Genomic DNA, 22,637 nt, shown 5'->3' with positions numbered 1-22,637 from the left:
ACCCTGCAGTGGTATGCCGGCTACCCCGCTACCCCTTGATCCTGGAATAGACAGTGTTTCTCCGATTCCAGGCGCTGCCACTCCACTCGGTACCTAAGCTGAGCGGCGTGAGTATAGCTGAAGGTCAGGTACCCCCACTCCTCCCTTCTCTGGTGGTAGGACTGCAACCTGATGTCAGAATCGCGGCTTACGGCCGTGCCAGATGAAGCGTGATAAGTCCGCTTGAGTCTGTTGGATCCAACTCTGTGGGGGCCGGAGGGGGAGGGTCTGGAAGATATACAAAATTTGCAGAAGTATAGTCATTTTGGTAGCCGTGATCCTGCCCTGCCGGTATATTGTGCAATGTTTCCACCTATTTAATTCCTTTCGAATGCGAGTACGGAGATCAGAGTAATTAATGTCAGAGGTGGCCTGGATGGTGGGAGCAAGTTGGATTCCTAAGTACGGGAGCGCGGCCGTCGCCCACAGCATCAGGTGTTCCTCCTGGATGTGAGTGAGGGTGTGCGGAGAGAGCGAGATATTAAGGGCCAAGGATTTGTCCATGTTGATTTTAAAGCCCGATCCCTGAGCAAAGCTGTACAATTCGATAAAGAGGGAGCGCAAGGCTGTGATCGGTTCCGATAGGGATAGCAGGATGTCGTCTGCGTAGAGGCTTATGGTGTGGGTATCCCCCCCAAGTTTAATCCCAGTTATAAGAGGGTGCCGTCGAACGCTAAGTGCCAAAGGCTCCATGTAGAGCGCAAAGAGGAGGGGCGACAGGGGGCACCCCTGTCTAGTGCCCCTCCCAATGGGGAAACAAGAAGATGTGTGGCCGTTGACTCAGACCGTCGCCATGGGAGATCGGTAGCAGTTCAGGATCCAAGTGCGAAGTTTCTCACCAAAGCCAGCGGCCAACAAAACCATCTCCAGATAAGGCCAGTGCACCCTATCGAAGGTCTTTTCTGCATCGATGGCCAGGAGCATATACTCGCCTTGGGTGCAGGACGCTTTTTCTATCAAGTGTAATATGCGCTTAGTGTTGTCACTGGTCTGCCTCTGTGGGATAAAACCGGCCTGATCAGGCTCGACCAGTTGGGCCATATAAGGCGCCAATCGGGCCGCTAAGATGCTAGTGTATATTTTAATATCTATGTTGAGCAGAGATATAGGCCTATACGCGCTACATGCCGTCCTGTCCTTACCTGGTTTTGGAATAACGACTACTGCCGCCTCCAACATCTCTCCTGGGATCGCTCCGGTTTGCTCAAAGGTGTTAAACAGTCCTGCCAGGATGGGGGCCAGTTGGTTGCAAAAGGTCTTATAGAAGGCGGCTGTGTAGCCATCAGGGCCGGGCGATTTGCCTAGTTTAAGACGGGAAATCGCAGAAATAACTTCATCTGTCTGTATAGCCCTATCTAGGTCGTCAGCCTGCGTTTGAGACAATGAAGGCATGCCAGCAGCAGCTATGTACTCAGCACTACGTTGGACATCTAGAGGGTCTCCCGTATAAAGGTCCGCATAGAAGTCACGAAAGACTTCAGCTATAACTGCATCATCGGTCACAAGCTCGCCCTCCGGCGTCCGAATGGTCTGAACCCCCTGCCTCTGTCTAGCCTCGCACAACTTATTGGCGAGGAGACAGTGCATCTGTCCCCCCCATGTAGTAGGAGTGACGGAGCCGGAGAGCTGCATATTCGGCCCTGGCTTGGTCCAGGGCTGCGAGTTGCTTCCTTTCCACGCAGAGCTGGCGCCATGCTCGAGAAGCGCCTGTTCTCTGGTGTAGCTGCTCGAGTTCCGAAACCCTCTGAGTAAGTTCCGTTCTCTTGCGGTCCCTTTCCTGATTTTGGGCTGAGGAGATCGCTATAAACTCCCCCCTGAGGACTGCCTTCAGCGCCGCCCATTGTGTCGCCAGGGAAGTGTCCAAGTTAGCATTGAGGGCGATATAGTCTGTGATGGCTTTCTGAATTTGATTAATCACTAGTGGGAGATGTAGCATTGTGTCACGCAGGCGCCAGTGTCTGAGAAGGCGCGGTGAGCGCGGGAGCAGAAAGGTAGTTAGAACCGGGGAGTGGTCCAACAGAGAGGCCGTCAGAATGTCAGTATCTATTGCATGGGCCTGGAGGGATGAGGAGCTAAGGAAATAATCCAATCGCACATAAGTCTTGTGGGCCCCTGAATAGGAAGTGGAGGTGCGAGAAAGTGGGTGGAAGTGGCGCCAGAGATCGGACAGCCCTAGGTCATGGAGTAATGCCCGCCCCGTGGGCGTGAGAACACCCGCCTGATTCATTCTTTGACAGGAACGATCCAACTCATTATCAAAAACAATGTTGAGGTCCCCCCCCCCCCAGTAATAAGTGTCAGTCCGAGCCTGCGACCGCCTCCCGAAGAGCTTTGAGGAGGAATTTAATCTGCCTCTCATTGGGTGCGTATATAGATCCTATAACCAGAGTCATCCCCCCTAGCATGAACTGATATGTGAGTAAGCGACCCCTTATCTCTGCTTCCTTCTGCAGCACCCTCCCGGAAAAAGAACGGGAAACTAGAATGGCCACCCCAGCTGATTTTGAGGTGTTAGAGGAGAACAGCGGTGTAGGAAATGCCCTAGACTTCAATCTGTGGTGATCCTTGGAGAGAAGGTTGGTCTCCTGGAGCAAGCATATGTCTGCCTTTGAATGTTCTAGGTAGTGAAGGACAGCCCTGCATTTGATTGGGTTGTTCAAACCCCTCAAGTTAAGGGTGAGGATTTTAAGGGAGTCGCATAGCATCAGAGGATTTGGGTCGGGACAGGATGCGATGTACGCTGCGGGCTATAGTGAACAGTAGGGATCCTATAGGCATCTGAGTAATCGTGAGCTGATCAGCGAGTCGTAAGGCGAGAACTCTCGAAGGGCAACCAGGGAAGGTAGACGAGGGAACCCAAACCCAACAAAAAAAAAAAGAAAAATTGTCATTAAAATAAATGTCTCCAAGAACAGTGTCTGCCAACCCGGGATAACCGGGAGGTCGTCAGGTGGGGGCTCGTGGTGTGACCAAAGGGAGCGGTCCGGTGCCCCCCGCCGCTCACCAGGATGCAGAGAGCCGTAGTCAGGGACATGTAGATGCCAGCATCTCACTCGGCGGTGGAGCTCGTTCCCGCTAAAGCGTCAGTTGCGGAGGCTAGGGCATCTTGCTGGCCTTTTGCTGTGTCTGTTTTGTTAGGTTTTCGGACCCGCCGTCTTCTGCCCCGACCTTGCCACCCCGAAGGTGTAGTCTCAGGCCCTGAACTGGTGCTTTGACGGTCATCCTCCTCGCTGGGCACAGCCATGCCCAATAGTCGGCAAGATTCGATGAGAGAGCGCATCTGGTGGAGCTTATCATCAAAGCGAAAGATAGGGCGGAATGGGTGCTCCCAGGAGTACGAAATGTTTTGTTGCCTGAGATGCTCCGTCACTGGGCGGAATTGCCGACGACGCTGCAAAGTGATCAAGGCTAGATCCTGATAAAGCACTGGAGCGTGTGCTTGATAGGAGATAGGGTGGAGGGCTCTTGCTTTCGTAAGGATGGCTTCCTTGGTTTTTAAATCTTGCAAGCACACCAGGATATCCGCTGGAGGGGCGTTGGGCGCGCGTGGCGGGCCAACCCTATGTGCTCTGTCCAGGATGATTTCGGTGCTAGGCGTGGTTGCCAAAATATGACGGAATAGACCCATCGTAAAAGCGAAGAGGTCCTTGGTATCCTCTGTCGTCTTCACCCCTCGGATCCGGATGTTATGCCGGCGTGATCTGTTTTCTAGGTCTTCCAAGTGCGTCTGAACATCCACGTGCTGATCTTGTAGACAAATGATCTCTTGCTGGAGCATGGCCACCTCTGTCGTTGCAGCGTCACTCTTGTTCTCTAGAGTTGCGACACGTTCCCCCACGTCGTCCACATCTCGGCGGATCTCCCGCATCTCGGCCGTCAATTCCGTCTTCACTGTGTGTATATCAACCCTGAGAGTGTTGAAGAGCGATTCCAGGAACGCTTTAGTGATAGGCTCATCTCTGGCGCTGGGGGTGGGCTGCGTGGTCGCCATTTGAGGGGACGTTGTCGTGATGTCGGGAATGGACTGAGCTCTACCAAAGATGTCCTTCAGAGATTTCTGTTTCCTCGTCCGGGCCGAGGACATAGTCGTGGGGACCCTGATAGAATGTCTGTGCCGGAGGTTTTCCGTCTCGTGGGCTCCAGGTAAGAAGATGCTCGAGGTATCACTTTCGGCTGCAGTGTGGAAGAGGTCTTTCGTCTCTAATCTCCCAGCTATGCAGGTATCTACTTATGCACCCAGATAGGAAACGCTCCTTTCAACTTGGGAGTGTGGGGCCATGCCGCATCAAAGGCTGCCACAGCTTGCGCAAAGTCCGCCTGGCAAGCGGTAGGGAGACCAGCCGGGTGCGTGCTTCTCCAGTAAGCGGACAGTATGATGGACCAAAAACAACCACAGCTGCAAGCGCGCTCCCCACCTGCTGCGCCCTGTGGACCTCCTCCACAGCCCCCCCTCACGTGGGGCAAGAATGTCCCCCCATCGGCGCCCACCACTGCAGGGGCAACGAGAGGTCCCCGTGCAGGGACAAGTCTATGTGCGGGCGGAGTCACACGTCTGAGAGAGCAGAACCACCCCGTGGAGCCGCCAGAAAGGGGGGAAGGCCTACCGGGCCAAGGTGCAGTGTCTTTAGGGCCTAAGTCTGTTTTGCTGCTTCCACGGGCCCCCCAGCGGCCTATCCGGATGTCCGTGAGCGCTCCCAACCCCCGGTTGGAGCCAGGGATCCTTCATACAGAGCGTCGTGTGCAGTGTAGCCCTCCAGGCGCTCCGCAGTCAAGGGCCGCCACCAAGCCGCACAATAGGGGCCTACCTCCTCCGCTGGGCTTCAGGTCGCCGACCTCACTGTCCCACAGCGCGAGCAGTGACTCTGTGCTTCACAGGCGTAGCACCGCGATGACGGCCTGAAGGAGGGCCGCAATCCCCAGCGTCGCAGAGCGGTTACGCCCTCGCCGCCCGACTCAAGGGCACGGGGCCGGGCTCCGACACGATAAGGCCCGCAGGCACCACACCGCCGGGGGGACAGTCCTGTGGGGCAATGGGCCAGAGCAGAGCTCGGGAGGTCACCCCTTGTAGAGGACCGACACCCGTGCCAAAGCGCTAGCTCAACCGCTGGTAGCCCCGGCTGAGCAACCTCCGAGGCTCCGTCGGCAATGGCAGGGTCCGCTGGGCAGCTCTAGTCCTCACCGCATATGGCCGCAGCACCACAGGAGTTGAGAGTGCCGCGGGCGAGGCGGGAGAGGGGGAAGCCTCACCTCAATCTCCGCCTTCCGCAGCTCATCAGCAACGGGGTCCAATAAGTGTCTGGCGTGGTCCGGATCTCGCGTGGCCCCGCCGAGTCACCGGCCCCGAGTGTGACCGGGGCCAAAGATGCAGGCTCCTGACTGTGATGGATGAGGCCCCCGGTGACCGTTCTTTTGTCGAGCAGGGGCTGGTGGAATAGATGCCAGCCTCGGCGGACCCCGATTAGGGCCGCCCCTGTCTCGAGGCCTCTGCTCCGCTGTGGGCGTCCCGGGCCGGGCCGCTCCGTATGACGCTGAAGTAAGGTGTCCGCTGCCGACTGCCGCAGTCACCAAGGGCTGAAACGGGACAGGGGGACACTCCGTCTCCAAATTCCACTGTCTCCGGTCCTCTGTCAAGCTATTTGAAGCTAATTGCGGCAGACGACGGGCAGGAGCTCCATTGTTCGCATCCTACCACGCAGCCATCTTGGCCACGCCCCCATGTTATTAATTTTAAAAGTCAGACTGTGAAAAGGGGCGGCCTGTCAGCATACCATCTGGGAGGGAGCGTGGAGAGCTGGGCCCATCTGCTCATTGTCTCGCAGACATCTCGATCTCACTCAGACTGGTTGTGAACTTTCTTGTCATTGTTTTGGTAGTACTTGGGAAAACAAACATTGTTATTGTACTCCACCCACTGGCGTACTGGTACCATAATGAACCCCATATGACCCTGGACCCATTACACGGGTTTGCAAAGCAGCCCACAGGGATTGCAAGAAGTAGTACAGCTAGTCTATTTGTTACGCTCAGCAAAATGATTAAAGATTTTTATTCTAAAAATATTTTGATGTATAATACAAATGTAAATTAATTGTAAATATTTTTTCACCTTCAGCTATTTAAATAAAGTGTTACAGGACATTAACTCATCAAATTAAATGCGTACTTGATAATTTCCTAATTTAATATTTTAAGTTAATTTATAGATAATAATTTGCATTATAATAAGTATAGAATATTTATCTGTGCTGTTAGAAGGTGTTTCTGGCACTCTGGGCCGCCCGGATTTTTCGCTTTTTGAGCATTTATTTGTTGAGCTTTTACTGGGGGAGAGCCTCATAAGTTGGAACTCACCCACAGTGAACTCATGATGAAAGAGACTGCATGTGGATTTTTTTGGTGTCCCCCTAACTTGTCTAGGCCGCTGTGCAGCAGCTGGAATATGGGGCACCGGGCTGGTTACATGCAGACACATGTGTGCAAGCGTGTACACACGTGTATGGGCTGCGCAGGGGAGATTCCTGGTGTGCGCAGTCCAGGAGCAGCTACATAGTGAATGGTGTGGCAGGACTTACGCAGAATTGGGTGCTGACATGGAATAGACTCTATACAGTGGGAAGAAACATGCCAGGGAAAGTCAGTGTGCTTTACAGTGTTTATTCCATTATTCTCTTATGAGGATAGGGAGCATATGGGCTATTTTCACTTTCCTAGGGCTTACAAATTCCAGACACGCACCAAAGTCCATTGTAACCTATGTGAGAAGAAGTATTCTGCAGAGTCCAGAGTCATGTTTGTACTGCTTTTGGGTCATCCAGAAATGTTATATTTCTCTGAGGCAGCTCATAACCAGGGCCTGGCTGGGGGCTGACCCCAGCAGCCTGGATTAATGACCTTTCTTCCCAGAGCAAAGACCTTCCCTCCAAGGAGAGAAGAGGGGTGGAGCTACAGGATAATCCATCAGCAGCAGTCACTGGGTGCCAGGCACCAAGCTGCACCAGGGAGAAGGCAGCCCTGGGGGGAAGAGGCTCTCAGAAACCATGTGGCAGGAGACCCTGGACGATGCCCTTTTGAACAAACCCAGAGGCCTGGGCGGGAAGGAGGGAGCAGGGGCAAAGAAGTGATGTGTCGCTGTCTGATAGGGCAGGAGAGAGGAGGGGTGGAGCTACAGGCTAATCCATCAGCAGCTGTCACTGGGTGCCAGGCACCAAGCTGCACCAGGGAGAAGGCAGCCCTGGGGGGAAGGGGCTCTCAGAGACCATGTGGCAGGAGACCCTGGACGATGCCATTTTGAACAAACCCAGAGGCCTGGGCGGGAAGGAGGGAGCAGGGGCAAAGAAGTGATGTGTCGCTGTGTGATAGGGCAAACAGAGACTTCCTGCCAACCCCCTCCCCAAATCTTTAAAAGAACTTGCATAGGAAGAGGAGCTCTCTCTGGGGTGTGGTCTGCTGAAGCAGAGGGTGCTGGAGCCTGGCGCAATGAGCATTTGGAAAGAGGAACCGCCTGACTGTCCCAGGATCCTGAACAGCGCCAGGAGAAGAGACCAGGACCAGTGCTCAGAAGCCGTGGCCTCTGCGCAGGGAGAAGAGAGGCCCAGGAGGAGAGCCAGGCCAAAGGCTGGTGCAGGGAGCCAGTGAAGACACCTTCCTGCTGAATCCCCCCTCCGTGTTACCAGGAGAGCGAAGGAAAGTGCTCCCAGTGGCTGGGGTGCGCCACCAGGAGCATGAAGAGGCCAAGATCACCAAGATTGGACCCCTGGGGGCTGAGATAGGCCACCCAGAAGGTAGGCGACCTTTGACCTCCAAGAAGACTGACGACGAAGCGCGTGGGGCTCTGCCGTCGGCCTTGATGGTGCCCCCGGGTGGGTCAGGTCCCGGGGGCTGCCCCCAACAGCAGAAGTCAAGGCGGGGAGCGCCGTCACGCTCCCCATGAAGATGTTGCAAAGGGGGCCCGGGATCCCAACTCTGGGCCCCGCTGATGGCCGGGAGGTGCAGCAGTGCCCCCCCCGCGATGATGGAAGTCAGGGAGCGCCGTTGCGCTCCCCATGAAGGTTCCCCGCGAGGTGCCAGGAGTCCACCCTGGCCCCCGCCGAAAACTAAGCTAGGGAGCGCCGTCGCGCTCCCCGTGATGAAGGGGCCTGTGAGTGAAAGTAAAGCCGGGGAGCGCTGTCGTGCTCCCCGTGAAGCTGGACAGGTCGGGAGCCAGGAGCCCACCCTGGCCCCCGATGAGAAGGCGGAAGTCGAGGGGACGCCATGGCACTCCCCCCTTAAAGGCTGTCTGGGGGCCCGGGACCCCATTTCCGGGTGTGGAGGGAGGACGGGGGAGTGCCGTCGCACTCCCCCACGGCCAGCGCGAGCTCCGGAGCGGGCAGACCAAATCTGCGCTGCCGGTTCCCGCGGCAGCACGCGAGGGTGCTGGCCAGGCAAGGAGCCGGCAGGGGCAGCCAGGAGTAGGCTCCCCGGGCTGCCCTTCAACGTGGAGAGCCTATGGGGGTACAAAAGGAGGAGCCAGGGGCCTGGGTGAGACTGGGCCCCGACCAATCGGCTAAGCGGCCGGGGGTGGGCTCCCCGAGCCGCAAACACTCACCTAGGGGTCCGGGTGGGACCGGGCCCCCATGGAGGGCAGGAGATGTGGAGAAGCTGCCAGCAGCACGATCGCGGCTCCCTTCGAAGCAGCGGGGAGCCGCTACTATTATATGCACGGGGCTGGAAGAAGATCCCCATAATGCTTTGCGGGCCGGTCGGCCTGCAGGAAACTACCGGCTTGTTTTTCTGCCTGTGGTGGCCCCAGGAGAACGGGGTCACCACCAAGTGAGTGCAGGGGGAGCTGCAGGAGAAGCGCAGTCTCCCCCAGCACGAAACTGGAAGTCCCTCCCTAAGTCTCATGGGGACTTGAAAAGAATAACCCCTCAAGGGCTCAGCAAGGAGTCATCTGTATCCCCATGGCTGGAACTTTTGTTCTACAGCTGGGGGTGCTTTAGGGACTGCCTCAAGGAGTGAAATGCTGAGTTGGGGATGTCTGGAGAAGGGCATCCCCTGGAGGTGAAGAGATGTAATTGCACCTGTAGTGCATTTACTAATGTTATTTCTTTCAGCGGGACTGAAGGTCACATGTGTAATGTGAAGTACATGTGTAAGGTAATGTCATAAGCCAAATGGGGTTAGGTTGCTCGACATTCCTGCTAGGGTGTCAGGGCTGTATATGCTTAAACCTGTGATTCATCTGTGATGCCTTGAGGGGCTGTAATTGCAATGCAGTCTAATGATCAACAAAGGTGATGAGTACTGTCATTCTAAAGTGATGCTGAAATATGAATTCTTGCTACTGCGCTGAGGTGAAGAACCCAGGCTGCTAGCCCTTAAGATGTAGATGTGTATACTTCATGGTCAGTAGGAAATGCTCAGTCAGGGTTATGTGTCACCAAGTCAGGGTTACCCATTTTTAATGCTCGTTGAGGTAATGGGGGGGCCGCCACAGGGATGGTGCCAGTGCGCAGAGCCCTCGCTCCAGGTTATGTTCAACTAACTGCATTAGGGGGCAAGATGATGTGCATACATGGGAGTGGTGGTACTAGACCCCACCCCCCTGCGGGAGGGGTGGAGATGTAATGCAATGTCACAAAGTAATTCCACCAGCTTATGTATATTTGTAAATTGGTGTATAGTATTGAGTAGTGCATGTGTTTAATAAATGTACTCTTACTTTTATAAAGCAAAGCACAATCAATTATTGAGTGTTATTGCTGTGCACCTTGGTTTCAAACAAGGGGGATGGAGGGGGGGGCTTTTTCCGCTCACAATGGAGTGGGAGGTCCAAACAGGTAGAGTGCCCCAACAGCTAGACTACCAAAAGGAGTGTTACCTGTTGTTCCTCAATAGAGAGAGAAGGTTGAGAGTGAATCAACAAGAGAACTGGATTAGACTACAAGTGTGCTATGTGCGGAGTGGGTAATCCTTTTGTTGGATATTAATGCCCTCACACACCCTTTCAGGTGTCATGCTTCATCATCTGGGCTGCTCCTCGTCGGGCCGGCGGTGCAATGCCTAACAGGCTCCCTAAAAGGGGCACTTTATCGGAGTTCTTTTAATCCAACAGCCGTTTGGTGAAGTGCGGATATGGGGGCCTGATTGATGTAGATGTGCAAAAGTGATTTAAAACAGGGTCGAGAGTACCAGTATAGGAATTCAATTTTATTCTAAAGGTCTCCTTCCCTGATTAAAAAGGTGTGTTTGACACTCGGTAGAGTTTAATGTCTCTAATTAGAGTGTTTAAAATTGGTGTAAGTGGTCAACATGTTTCTCGCTAAGAGCTCGTGCACTCGCGATTCGTCAGGACCTATAAACAAAACTATCTACAAATAAAGGGGTGGGGACTATACGAAATATTAGTCTCTCAATCACAACAAGTAATGTGAGAAAATCATTTATCTAAAATACCTGTCACGGTCTGGCGCTACCTGTAAAAAAGGGAACGGTAGGTTAAACAGATCTTGGTTAAATCAAATATGATCACAGGTAAAGGATAAATGAAGAACCAACAAAAAAGCTGTCGAGGTGATCCATCTCAGTCATATTTAAAAGGATCAGTGGTGGTAACTGATGCATGAGCGTCGAAGAACGCTCTGATTAAGTGGTGTACCAACAAAGTGAACTAAAGTGACTATTCACCTGTGTGGAACAAGTAAAAAACATAAAAACAAAGCAGCAGAGAAGGTCATAGGACTCACCCTATTCAGTAGGACTGCGGACCACAACAGTGCTTGGTGGGCTCTGCATGAGCCGGGGAACCTCTAAAAGTAGGTCTGGACCAAAAAGTAGTAACGGACTTAATGGCGTAAAACAGGGGAGGGAGGGAGAGTCACAAATCACAAAAAATAGATGGACGTGAAGACAAGAAGGGCAACAATAAACCAAATAAATAATGAATGACCATACGGATAGACTGGGATCCAAAGGGTGTATGGTGGATCAAAGATAGAGCCCTTCTGACAGATGGCTATCATCCAGCGTATGTATTACGATCTGCTGTGAGTGAGATCTAATATGTTGGAGCGCTATCTCACATATTAAACATAATCGTGGTATTCCTTGCTGGGAAGCCAAATATACTGAAAGCTGTAGGTCAGAACTCGGAGTTAAATAATGTAGCCCACTGCCAGTAGGAAGGGAGAACAGGAAGTTAAAGGGAAAAAGCATCCAAGTAAATGGCGCTAGCAGTAGTGGTAACTAACCAATAGTTGGTCTCACAGAGTCTGAAGTGATATCTGGATTAGAAAGAAGGTGGTTATGGTACTCACGTCTGCCCCGCTTACGCTGTGCTTCTAGACCTACCCGAGCCACCGAGTCTGGGAGGTAGCGTCCGGGATGCAGTACGGGGAATTTAAGCATCCGGTTATGTCACGTGATAATCTCACGTGATCGGAACTTTATCGCGGATATAAGGCGGGTTTTATGAATAAAACAGAAGTAATCTGCGAGTGCAGGGTGGGTGAGCTGGAGTGAAGATCAATTGTTGCATAAACCGCCCTTAGAGTAACATGAGACAAGTTTATTTCACTCCGGTAAAGACGGGTAGTAAAACCGTGTCGGCCATCTTGGATTGGGAGACAAGGTTGGAAATATAGTTACAATTAAGCATAACTGTCATAAGTGGTAGATGCTTAAAAACAGAGGGGGTTGGAATGGATACCTGATTAGGAAGTGGCGTGGTGGGAGGTTGATGTAATGATGCCTAGGAGACTAACAAAGAGAGGCAAAAGGTCCTTGTAAATTCTGCAGGTGTTGTTAGACTTGGAAAAGGCACGGCAGAGTACATATTGAACAATGAGTCTATTGAGAGATGTCAATTCAGCACTTAAGTGACCCCCATGGAATATCGTCATTCAGCCCAATGACATTCGAAGACAGACGGTGTATCAATCTCTGTTCTTTCTTGAAAAGGTTATGTTGAGATAAATGGGGGTTGGCTTCTAGAATAAGCCATTTAACCGAATCTGGTGAGTGTTGCTTCTCTAAGAAATGGGCACTGATCTTAGTGTTCTGCTTATGGCACCGAAAATTGCTGCGATGTTCTGAGATCCGCAATTTTATCGGTCTGGTCGTCATCCCCACGTAGTATAAATTGCACGGGCATGTGATCAGGTATATGCAATTGCTGGTATTGCAGTTTGTGTGTGACCTCAATTCCCAGACGAAAGTAGTGTTAAGGGTGACGGTTTTATGTACGGATGTGAACGTGCACGCAGTACACATACCACACGGATAGTGTCCCTTAACTGCTGGTAGTTGCCATAGTGTGCTCTGTGTAGGTTTTATTTTGGGTCTGGGTCTGGTGTGGATAATCAAATCCTTAATATTTTTGGAGCGTTTGTATGCGAACCGGGGTGGTTCAAGATTCATTGTCCCTGTATTCAGGATGTTCCAATATTTCTTTAAAACCTTGGTCACTTGGTTGGTGTTTGGTGTAAAAGTTGTGACGCAGGTCAAGATGTCAGAGGTAGTTGTCGTGTCTACTTTGGGTTCCAACAGGGCTTCTCTGTTATTATTTCTGGCCCGTTTTTTGGACTGAGTGATACTCTTCATTGGGTATTGTCTTTCCCTTAGGTTACGGGATAGAGTTTCTGCCTCATTTTTGAAAGCATCTATAGTGCTGCAATTCCTCCTCAATCTAAGAAACTGCCCAAAGGGTAAGTTCTCTTTAAGTGCTCTGGGATGGTAGCTGGTGAAATGTAGCAAGCTGTTACGATCAGTGGCTTTTCTATAGAGAGTCGTTGAGAGAACGCCCTGGGTCAGTCTGATGGTTAAATCAAGGAAAGCAATTTGAGATGGAGATGCTGTGATAGTGAAATTGAGATGAGGATTCAGATGATTGAGCCATGCAAAGAATGCTTCATAGCTCGTAGAATCTCCTGTCCAGAAGATCAAGATGTCATCTATGAATCGTTTCCATAGTCGGATATTATGACGATATGGATTCGTATCACAGAATATATGTACCCCCTCAAACCAGGCCATGTATAAACAGGCCAGACTCGGAGCAAAGGTACTCCCCATGGATGTACCTTGGGTCTGGTGGTATAGTTGACCTTTGAATTCAAAAAAGTTCTCTGTGAGAGCTAAGGTGGCACACTCAATGATGAAGGACAGTGGAGTTGGCGATTCCCAAGGGTCGCGTCCGAGTACTTCCTCAACAACATCAAGAGTGGCCTTTTGCGGGATGTTTGTATAAAGGGCTTCAACATCTAGAGTGATGAGGAAGCTTATGTTGTGGGTATCCTGGGTCTGGTCCAGTATACGTAGTACGTCGGTTGTATCTTGTACGTATGACGGTGTACGCTTGACCAAGGGTTGCAGGAAATGATCGCAAAATTGCGACAGAGGTTCAAGAATTGAGTCAATGCCCGATACTATGGGGCGTCCAGGCACCGGGGTGACCCCCTTGTGAATCTTTGGTAGAATGTAGAAATAGGGGGTCCTCGGTTCTTTTTTGATTAGAAAGGAAGCCTCCTTCTCACTTAGCCAACCTTGACTCTCTGCTGAGTCGACTAGACCAGTAATAGTCGTTCTTAGGCGTTCAGTAGGGTTATTGGGAATAGGAGTGTAGTACTGCCTGTTACCCAGTTGTCGCAAACACTCATTGTCATAATCGATTGTGGTCATTATGACGGTAGCGCCACCTTTATCGGCCTGTTTTATGGTGATGGTAGGATCATTGGCCAATTTTGTAATAGCAAGCCTCTCTGCTTTACTGAGGTTATTGAACTGTTTCTGTCCAGAAATCGTTGTGATATCCTTAAGTACTGCCTGTTCATATGTCAGTACTTCATTGGGTATCATCCCTGCATGGGGAGTGAAGGTTGAGGGATTATGTAGACCTGAATCATTGTCAGGTATGTAGTCTTTACCCTCAAAGAAAAATCTCAACCGGATCTTGCGGAAGAATTGATGTAATTCGCAAGTTTGGGTAAAGAGATCTACTTTGGGGGTGGGAACGAATCCTTACCTTTCTGGAGGACATCATCCTCTATTTCTGTCAGTTGTCGGGATGACAAGTTGACAACTAAATTTGTTTTTTGTTGGTGTGACTCCTGGTCTCCATTCCCCGTTGAGGTGGTTCTTCCCATTGCACTCTTTTCTCTTGTGGGGCCCCTCTTCTTCGCCCTCGCCCTCTGCCCCAACCTCTGCCTAAAAAAGGTGGGGGCTGGTTCATGCCCTGGGGTACGAATTGAGGTAGGCCGTGAGGGCCAAATTTAGGGGGTCCCTGTGGGTACATTGGGTATTGCCAAAAAGCAGGTCCCTGATAAGGTGTTGGGGGAAAGAAGTTATATCCACGTCTGCCTTTCTTTCCTCTAGACTGATTGGGTCTCATATTCTCAGTACTAGAGTCACTATTGGTGGAGGATCCTCTCCTTGAAGAGTCCGAATCAATATCTGATGGATAGTTGGTGTTTGGCGGGACATAATCTGCCTTGAGATAGGGGTATACTTTCTCCTTATCAAAGCGTTTGATGTCTTTTTGTAGCTTCACAACTTTTTGTTTCATTAGAAATTCTCTGTGTTCGGCTATCTCGTTGTTGAGTTCAGTTAGTTTTGATTTATACTGGGAGCCAGGATTGCTTTGTTTGAGACTACTTTCGATAGCCTGAATACGCGTGAGTAGTTCGTCTGCCAACCTCTTGGCAGTATTCACAATCAGGATCAACAAGTCCCTGGTACACTTCCATGATATCTGGGACCATTCAATTTTAAATTGCCCATCTTCCCAGAAGATTCTGGGGAAGTTTTTCACTATGAGGCCATTAGGAGAAATATTGGCCCTGAAGTACTCAGTCATAAGGGCACCGTGTAGGGTGATACGTACCCATTCTCTTTTCATGTCTGAAAGTGATTGCCACTCAGCTGATTCACTACCTGTGGCCAGTTCGTGGTCGAGACCAAGTATGGAGGGGGTCCGGAGAATCTCTGCTGCTTGATCATCCCCATAGCTCAAGCCCTGTCCCTCCATGACTGGATGGGTAGGGTGGAGCTAGGGATATAAAAACAGTTATGCGGTGGATAACTGTTGGTTCTCGCAAAAAGTAGAGAGGAAATCGGATAGGTCGGGGGATAGAACAAATCTCACCCACCAATCAAGAGATCCCACGGGGGTTTAGGCCGTGCAAAACATTGGTTTCAAACAAGGGGGATGGAGGGGGGGGCTTTTTCCGCTCACAATGGAGTGGGAGGTCCAAACAGGTAGAGTGCCCCAACAGCTAGACTACCAAAAGGAGTGTTACCTGTTGTTCCTCAATAGAGAGAGAAGGTTGAGAGTGAATCAACAAGAGAACTGGATTAGACTACAAGTGTGCTATGTGCGGAGTGGGTAATCCTTTTGTTGGATATTAATGCCCTCACACACCCTTTCAGGTGTCATGCTTCATCATCTGGGCTGCTCCTCGTCGGGCCGGCGGTGCAATGCCTAACGGGCTCCCTAAAAGGGGCACTTTATCGGAGTTCTTTTAATCCAACAGCTGTTTGGTGAAGTGCGGGTATGGGGGCCTGATTGATGTAGATGTGCAAAAGTGATTTAAAACAGGGTCGAGAGTACCAGTATAGGAATTCAATTTTATTCTAAAGGTCTCCTTCCCTGATTAAAAAGGTGTGTTTGACACTCGGTAGAGTTTAATGTCTCTAATTAGAGTGTTTAAAATTGGTGTAAGTGGTCAACATGTTTCTCGCTAAGAGCTCGTGCACTCGCGATTCGTCAGGACCTATAAACAAAACTATCTACAAATAAAGGGGTGGGGACTATACGAAATATTAGTCTCTCAATCACAACAAGTAATGTGAGAAAATCATTTATCTAAAATACCTGTCACGGTCTGGCGCTACCTGTAAAAAAGGGAACGGTAGGTTAAACAGATCTTGGTGAAATCAAATATGATCACAGGTAAAGGATAAATGAAGAACCAACAAAAAAGCTGTCGAGGTGATCCATCTCAGTCATATTTAAAAGGATCAGTGGTGGTAACTGATGCATGAGCTTCGAAGAACGCTCTGATTAAGTGGTGTACCAACAAAGTGAACTAAAGTGACTATTCACCTGTGTGGAACAAGTAAAAAACATAAAAACAAAGCAGCAGAGAAGGTCATAGGACTCACCCTATTCAGTAGGACTGCGGACCACAACAGTGCTTGGTGGGCTCTGCATGAGCCGGGGAACCTCTAAAAGTAGGTCTGGACCAAAAAGTAGTAACGGACTTAATGGCGTAAAACAGGGGAGGGAGGGAGAGTCACAAATCACAAAAAATAGATGGACGTGAAGACAAGAAGGGCAACAATAAACCAAATAAATAATGAATGACCATACGGATAGACTGGGATCCAAAGGGTGTATGGTGGATCAAAGATAGAGCCCTTCTGACAGATGGCTATCATCCAGCGTATGTATTACGATCTGCTGTGAGTGAGATCTAATATGTTGGAGCGCTATCTCACATATTAAACATAATCGTGGTATTCCTTGCTGGGAAGCCAAATATACTGAAAGCTGTAGGTCAGAATTCGGAGTTAAATAATGTAGCCCACTGCCAGTAGGAAGGGAGAACAGGAAGTTAAAGGGAAAAAGCATCCAAGTAAATGGCGCTAGCAGTAGTGGTAACTAACCAATAGTTGGTCTCACAGAGTCTGAAGTGATATCTGGATTAGAAAGAAGGTGGTTATGGTACTCACGTCTGCCCCGCTTACGCTGTGCTTCTAGACCTACCCGAGCCACCGAGTCTGGGAGGTAGCGTCCGGGATGCAGTACGGGGAATTTAAGCATCCGGTTATGTCACGTGATAATCTCACGTGATCGGAACTTTATCGCGGATATAAGGCGCGTTTTATGAATAAAACAGAAGTACTCTGCGAGTGCAGGGTGGATGAGCTGGAGTGAAGATCAAGTGTTGCATAAACCGCCCTTAGAGTAACATGAGACAAGTTTATTTCACTCCGGTAAAGACGGGTAGTAAAACCGTGTCGGCCATCTTGGATTGGGAGACAAGGTTGGAAATATAGTTACAATTAAGCATAACTGTCATAAGTGGTAGATGCTTAAAAACAGAGGGGGTTGGAATGGATACCTGATTAGGAAGTGGCGTGGTGGGAGGTTGATGTAATGATGCCTAGGAGACTAACAAAGAGAGGCAAAAGGTCCTTGTAAATTCTGCAGGTGTTGTTAGACTTGGAAAAGGCACGGCAGAGTACATATTGAACAATGAGTCTATTGAGAGATGTCAATTCAGCACTTAAGTGACCCCCATGGAATATCGTCATTCAGCCCAATGACATTCGAAGACAGACGGTGTATCCATCTCTGTTCTTTCTTGAAAAGGTTATGTTGAGATAAATGGGGGTTGGCTTCTAGAATAAGCCATTTAACCGAATCTGGTGAGTGTTGCTTCTCTAAGAAATGGGCACTGATCTTAGTGTTCTGCTTATGGCACCGAAAATTGCTGCGATGTTCTGAGATCCGCAATTTTATCGGTCTGGTCGTCATCCCCACGTAGTATAAATTGCACGGGCATGTGATCAGGTATATGCAATTGCTGGTATTGCAGTTTGTGTGTGACCTCAATTCCCAGACGAAAGTAGTGTTAAGGGTGACGGTTTTATGTACGGATGTGAACGTGCACGCAGTACACATACCACACGGATAGTGTCCCTTAACTGCTGGTAGTTGCCATAGTGTGCTCTGTGTAGGTTTTATTTTGGGTCTGGGTCTGGTGTGGATAATCAAATCCTTAATATTTTTGGAGCGTTTGTATGCAAACCGGGTGGTTCAAGATTCATTGTCCCTGTATTAAGGATGTTCCAATATTTCTTTAAAACCTTGGTCACTTGGTTGGTGTTTGGTGTAAAAGTTGTGACGCAGGTCAAGATGTCAGAGGTAGTTGTCGTGTCTACTTTGGGTTCCAACAGGGCTTCTCTGTTATTATTTCTGGCCCGTTTTTTGGACTGAGTGATACTCTTCATTGGGTATTGTCTTTCCCTTAGGTTACGGGATAGAGTTTCTGCCTCATTTTTGAAAGCATCTATAGTGCTGCAATTCCTCCTCAATCTAAGAAACTGCCCAAAGGGTAAGTTCTCTTTAAGTGCTCTGGGATGGTAGCTGGTGAAATGTAGCAAGCTGTTACGATCAGTGGCTTTTCTATAGAGAGTCGTTGAGAGAATGCCCTGGGTCAGTCTGATGGTTAAATCAAGGAAAGCAATTTGAGATGGAGATGCTGTGATAGTGAAATTGAGATGAGGATTCAGATGATTGAGCCATGCAAAGAATGCTTCATAGCTCGTAGAATCTCCTGTCCAGAAGATCAAGATGTCATCTATGAATCGTTTCCATAGTCGGATATTATGACGATATGGATTCGTATCACAGAATATATGTACCCCCTCAAACCAGGCCATGTATAAACAGGCCAGACTCGGAGCAAAGGTACTCCCCATGGATGTACCTTGGGTCTGGTGGTATAGTTGACCTTTGAATTCAAAAAAGTTCTCTGTGAGAGCTAAGGTGGCACACTCAATGATGAAGGACAGTGGAGTTGGCGATTCCCAAGGGTCGCGTCCGAGTACTTCCTCAACAACATCAAGAGTGGCCTTTTGCGGGATGTTTGTATAAAGGGCTTCAACATCTAGAGTGATGAGGAAGCTTATGTTGTGGGTATCCTGGGTCTGCGTCGGTTGTATCTTGTACGTATGACGGTGTACGCTTGACCAAGGGTTGCAGGAAATGATCGCAAAATTGCAACAGAGGTTCAAGAATTGAGTCAATGCCCGATACTATGGGGCGTCCAGGCACCGGGGTGACCCCCTTGTGAATCTTTGGTAGAATGTAGAAATAGGGGGTCCTCGGTTCTTTTTTGATTAGAAAGGAAGCCTCCTTCTCACTTAGCCAACCTTGACTCTCTGCTGAGTCGACTAGACCAGTAATAGTCGTTCTTAGGCGTTCAGTAGGGTTATTGGGAATAGGAGTGTAGTAATGCCTGTTACCCAGTTGTCGCAAACACTCATTGTCATAATCGATTGTGGTCATTATGACGGTAGCGCCACCTTTATCGGCCTGTTTTATGGTGATGGTAGGATCATTGGCCAATGTTGTAATAGCAAGCCTCTCTGCTTTACTGAGGTTATTGAACTGTTTCTGTCCAGAAATCGTTGTGATATCCTTAAGTACTGCCTGTTCATATGTCAGTACTTCATTGGGTATCATCCCTGCATGGGGAGTGAAGGTTGAGGGATTGTGTAGACCTGAATTATTGTCAGGTATGTAGTCTTTACCCTCAAAGAAAAATCTCAACCGGATCTTGCGGAAGAATTGATGTAATTCGCAAGTTTGGGTAAAGAGATCTACTTTGGGGGTGGGAACGAATCCTAATCCTTTCTGGAGGACATCATCCTCTATTTCTGTCAGTTGTCGGGATGACAAGTTGACAACTAAATTTGTTTTTTGTTGGTGTGACTCCTGGTCTCCATTCCCCGTTGAGGTGGTTCTTCCCATTGCACTCTTTTCTCTTGTGGGGCCCCTCTTCTTCGCCCTCGCCCTCTGTCCCAACCTCTGCCTAAAAAAGGTGGGGGCTGGTTCATGCCCTGGGGTACGAATTGAGGTAGGCCGTGAGGGCCAAATTGAGGGGGTCCCTGTGGGTACATTGGGTATTGCCAAAAAGCAGGTCCCTGATAAGGTGTTGGGGGAAAGAAGTTATATCCACGCCTGCCTTTCTTTCCTCTAGACTGATTGGGTCTCATATTCTCAGTACTAGAGTCACTATTGGTGGAGGATCCTCTCCTTGAAGAGTCCGAATCAATATCTGATGGATAGTTGGTGTTTGGCGGGACATAATCTGCCTTGAGATAGGGGTATACTTTCTCCTTATCAAAGCGTTTGATGTCTTTTTGTAGCTTCACAACTTTTTGTTTCATTAGAAATTCTCTGTGTTCGGCTATCTCGTTGTTGAGTTCAGTTAGTTTTGATTTATACTGGGAGCCAGGATTGCTTTGTTTGAGACTACTTTCGATAGCCTGAATACGCGTGAGTAGTTCGTCTGCCAACCTCTTGGCAGTATTCACAATCAGGATCAACAAGTCCCTGGTACACTTCCATGATATCTGGGACCATTCAATTTTAAATTGCCCATCTTCCCAGAAGATTCTGGGGAAGTTTTTCACTATGAGGCCATTAGGAGAAATATTGGCCCTGAAGTACTCAGTCATAAGGGCACCGTGTAGGGTGATACGTACCCATTCTCTTTTCATGTCTGAAAGTGATTGCCACTCAGCTGATTCACTACCTGTGGCCAGTTCGTGGTCGAGACCAAGTATGGAGGGGGTCCGGAGAATCTCTGCTGCTTGATCATCCCCAAAGCTCAAGCCCTGTCCCCCCGCCTTATATCCGCGATAAAGTTCCGATCACGTGAAATTATCACGTGACATAACCGGATGCTTAAATTCCCCGTACTGCATCCCGGACGCTACCTCCCAGACTCGGTGGCTCGGGTAGGTCTAGAAGCACAGCGTAAGCGGGGCAGACGTGAGTACCATAACCACCTTCTTTCTAATCCAGATATCACTTCAGACTCTGTGAGACCAACTATTGGTTAGTTACCACTACTGCTAGCGCCATTTACTTGGATGCTTTTTCCCTTTAACTTCCTGTTCTCCCTTCCTACTGGCAGTGGGCTACATTATTTAACTCCGAATTCTGACCTACAGCTTTCAGTATATTTGGCTTCCCAGCAAGGAATACCACGATTATGTTTAATATGTGAGATAGCGCTCCAACATATTAGATCTCACTCACAGCAGATCGTAATACATACGCTGGATGATAGCCATCTGTCAGAAGGGCTCTATCTTTGATCCACCATACACCCTTTGGATCCCAGTCTATCCGTATGGTCATTCATTATTTATTTGGTTTATTGTTGCCCTTCTTGTCTTCACGTCCATCTATTTTTTGTGATTTGTGACTCTCCCTCCCTCCCCTGGTTTACGCCATTAAGTCCGTTACTACTTTTTGGTCCAGACCTACTTTTAGAGGTTCCCCGGCTCATGCAGAGCCCACCAAGCACTGTTGTGGTCCGCAGTCCTACTGAATAGGGTGAGTCCTATGACCTTCTCTGCTGCTTTGTTTTTATGTTTTTTACTTGTTCCACACAGGTGAATAGTCACTTTAGTTCACTTTGTTGGTACACCACTTAATCAGAGCGTTCTTCGACGCTCATGCATCAGTTACCACCACTGATCCTTTTAAATATGACTGAGATGGATCACCTCGACAGCTTTTTTGTTGGTTCTTCATTTATCCTTTACCTGTGATCATATTTGATTTCACCAAGATCTGTTTAACCTACCGTTCTCTTTTTTACAGGTAGCGCCAGACCGTGACAGGTATTTTAGATAAATGATTTTCTCACATTACTTGTTGTGATTGAGAGACTAATATTTCGTATAGTCCCCACTCCTTTATTTGTAGATAGTTTTGTTTATAGGTCCTGACGAATCGCGAGTGCACGAGCTCTTAGCGAGAAACATGTTGACCACTTACACCAATTTTAAACACTCTAATTAGAGACATTAAACTCTACCGAGTGTCAAACACACCTTTTTAATCAGGGAAGGAGACCTTTAGAATAAAATTGAATTCCTATACTGGTAATCTCGACCCTGTTTTAAATCACTTTTGCACATCTACATCAATCAGGCCCCCATACCCGCACTTCACCAAACGGCTGTTGGATTAAAAGAACTCCGATAAAGTGCCCCTTTTAGGGAGCCCGTTAGGCATTGCACCGCCGGCCCGACGAGGAGCAGCCCAGATGATGAAGCATGACACCTGAAAGGGTGTGTGAGGGCATTAATATCCAACAAAAGGATTACCCACTCCGCACATAGCACACTTGTAGTCTAATCCAGTTCTCTTGTTGATTCACTCTCAACCTTCTCTCTCTATTGAGGAACAACAGGTAACACTCCTTTTGGTAGTCATTGCTGTGCACCTGTAATGGCGATTACTAGCCCACGCCACCTCCCTTGAGTAAGCCTCGGACTGTTCTGCAACGCTACCCTCTGAGAGTCAGGCGCTACAATTAGGTGTTTGGTTCCTAGTGAAGGACAAATGTGGTCATGTTATTTGTGCAGGCCTCACAAATACTGCCTCGTTTTCCAACATGTGCATTATAATTTAACAATTGAAAATCCTGCTACTAACACTTTTAACAAAAATTTGTATTTTTAATATTTACTAAATGTTCTTTAAAATTATGTATTAAATACATTAAAAAAATTCTTATTTTTTAATAAAAGTTCAAAGTTTAAGTAATAAAAAAATAATGTTTACTATTCATATTAAAATAATAAAATATGGAATAAATATATACGATTTTTTAACTTTAAAATTTGCATAATATCAATGTCTGGGTTGGAGGAGGGCGGGCAAGCAAAAAGCATGCAATCGCTAACCTGAGTGGATTTTCCAGAGCGCTTTTCAACGCATCTGAAAAGGAACTTGTGCTGACTAGCAAAAGAGAGATCAACTGTAGTCAATATTACACTGCTTGATTCCTTGAGCCACATTTGATGAATGC

Source organism: Triturus cristatus, chromosome 1_1 (assembly GCF_964204655.1).
Source record: "Triturus cristatus chromosome 1_1, aTriCri1.1, whole genome shotgun sequence".
NCBI classification, from domain to species: Eukaryota; Metazoa; Chordata; class Amphibia; order Caudata; family Salamandridae; genus Triturus; species Triturus cristatus.
This window is presented reverse-complemented; position numbering follows the sequence as displayed.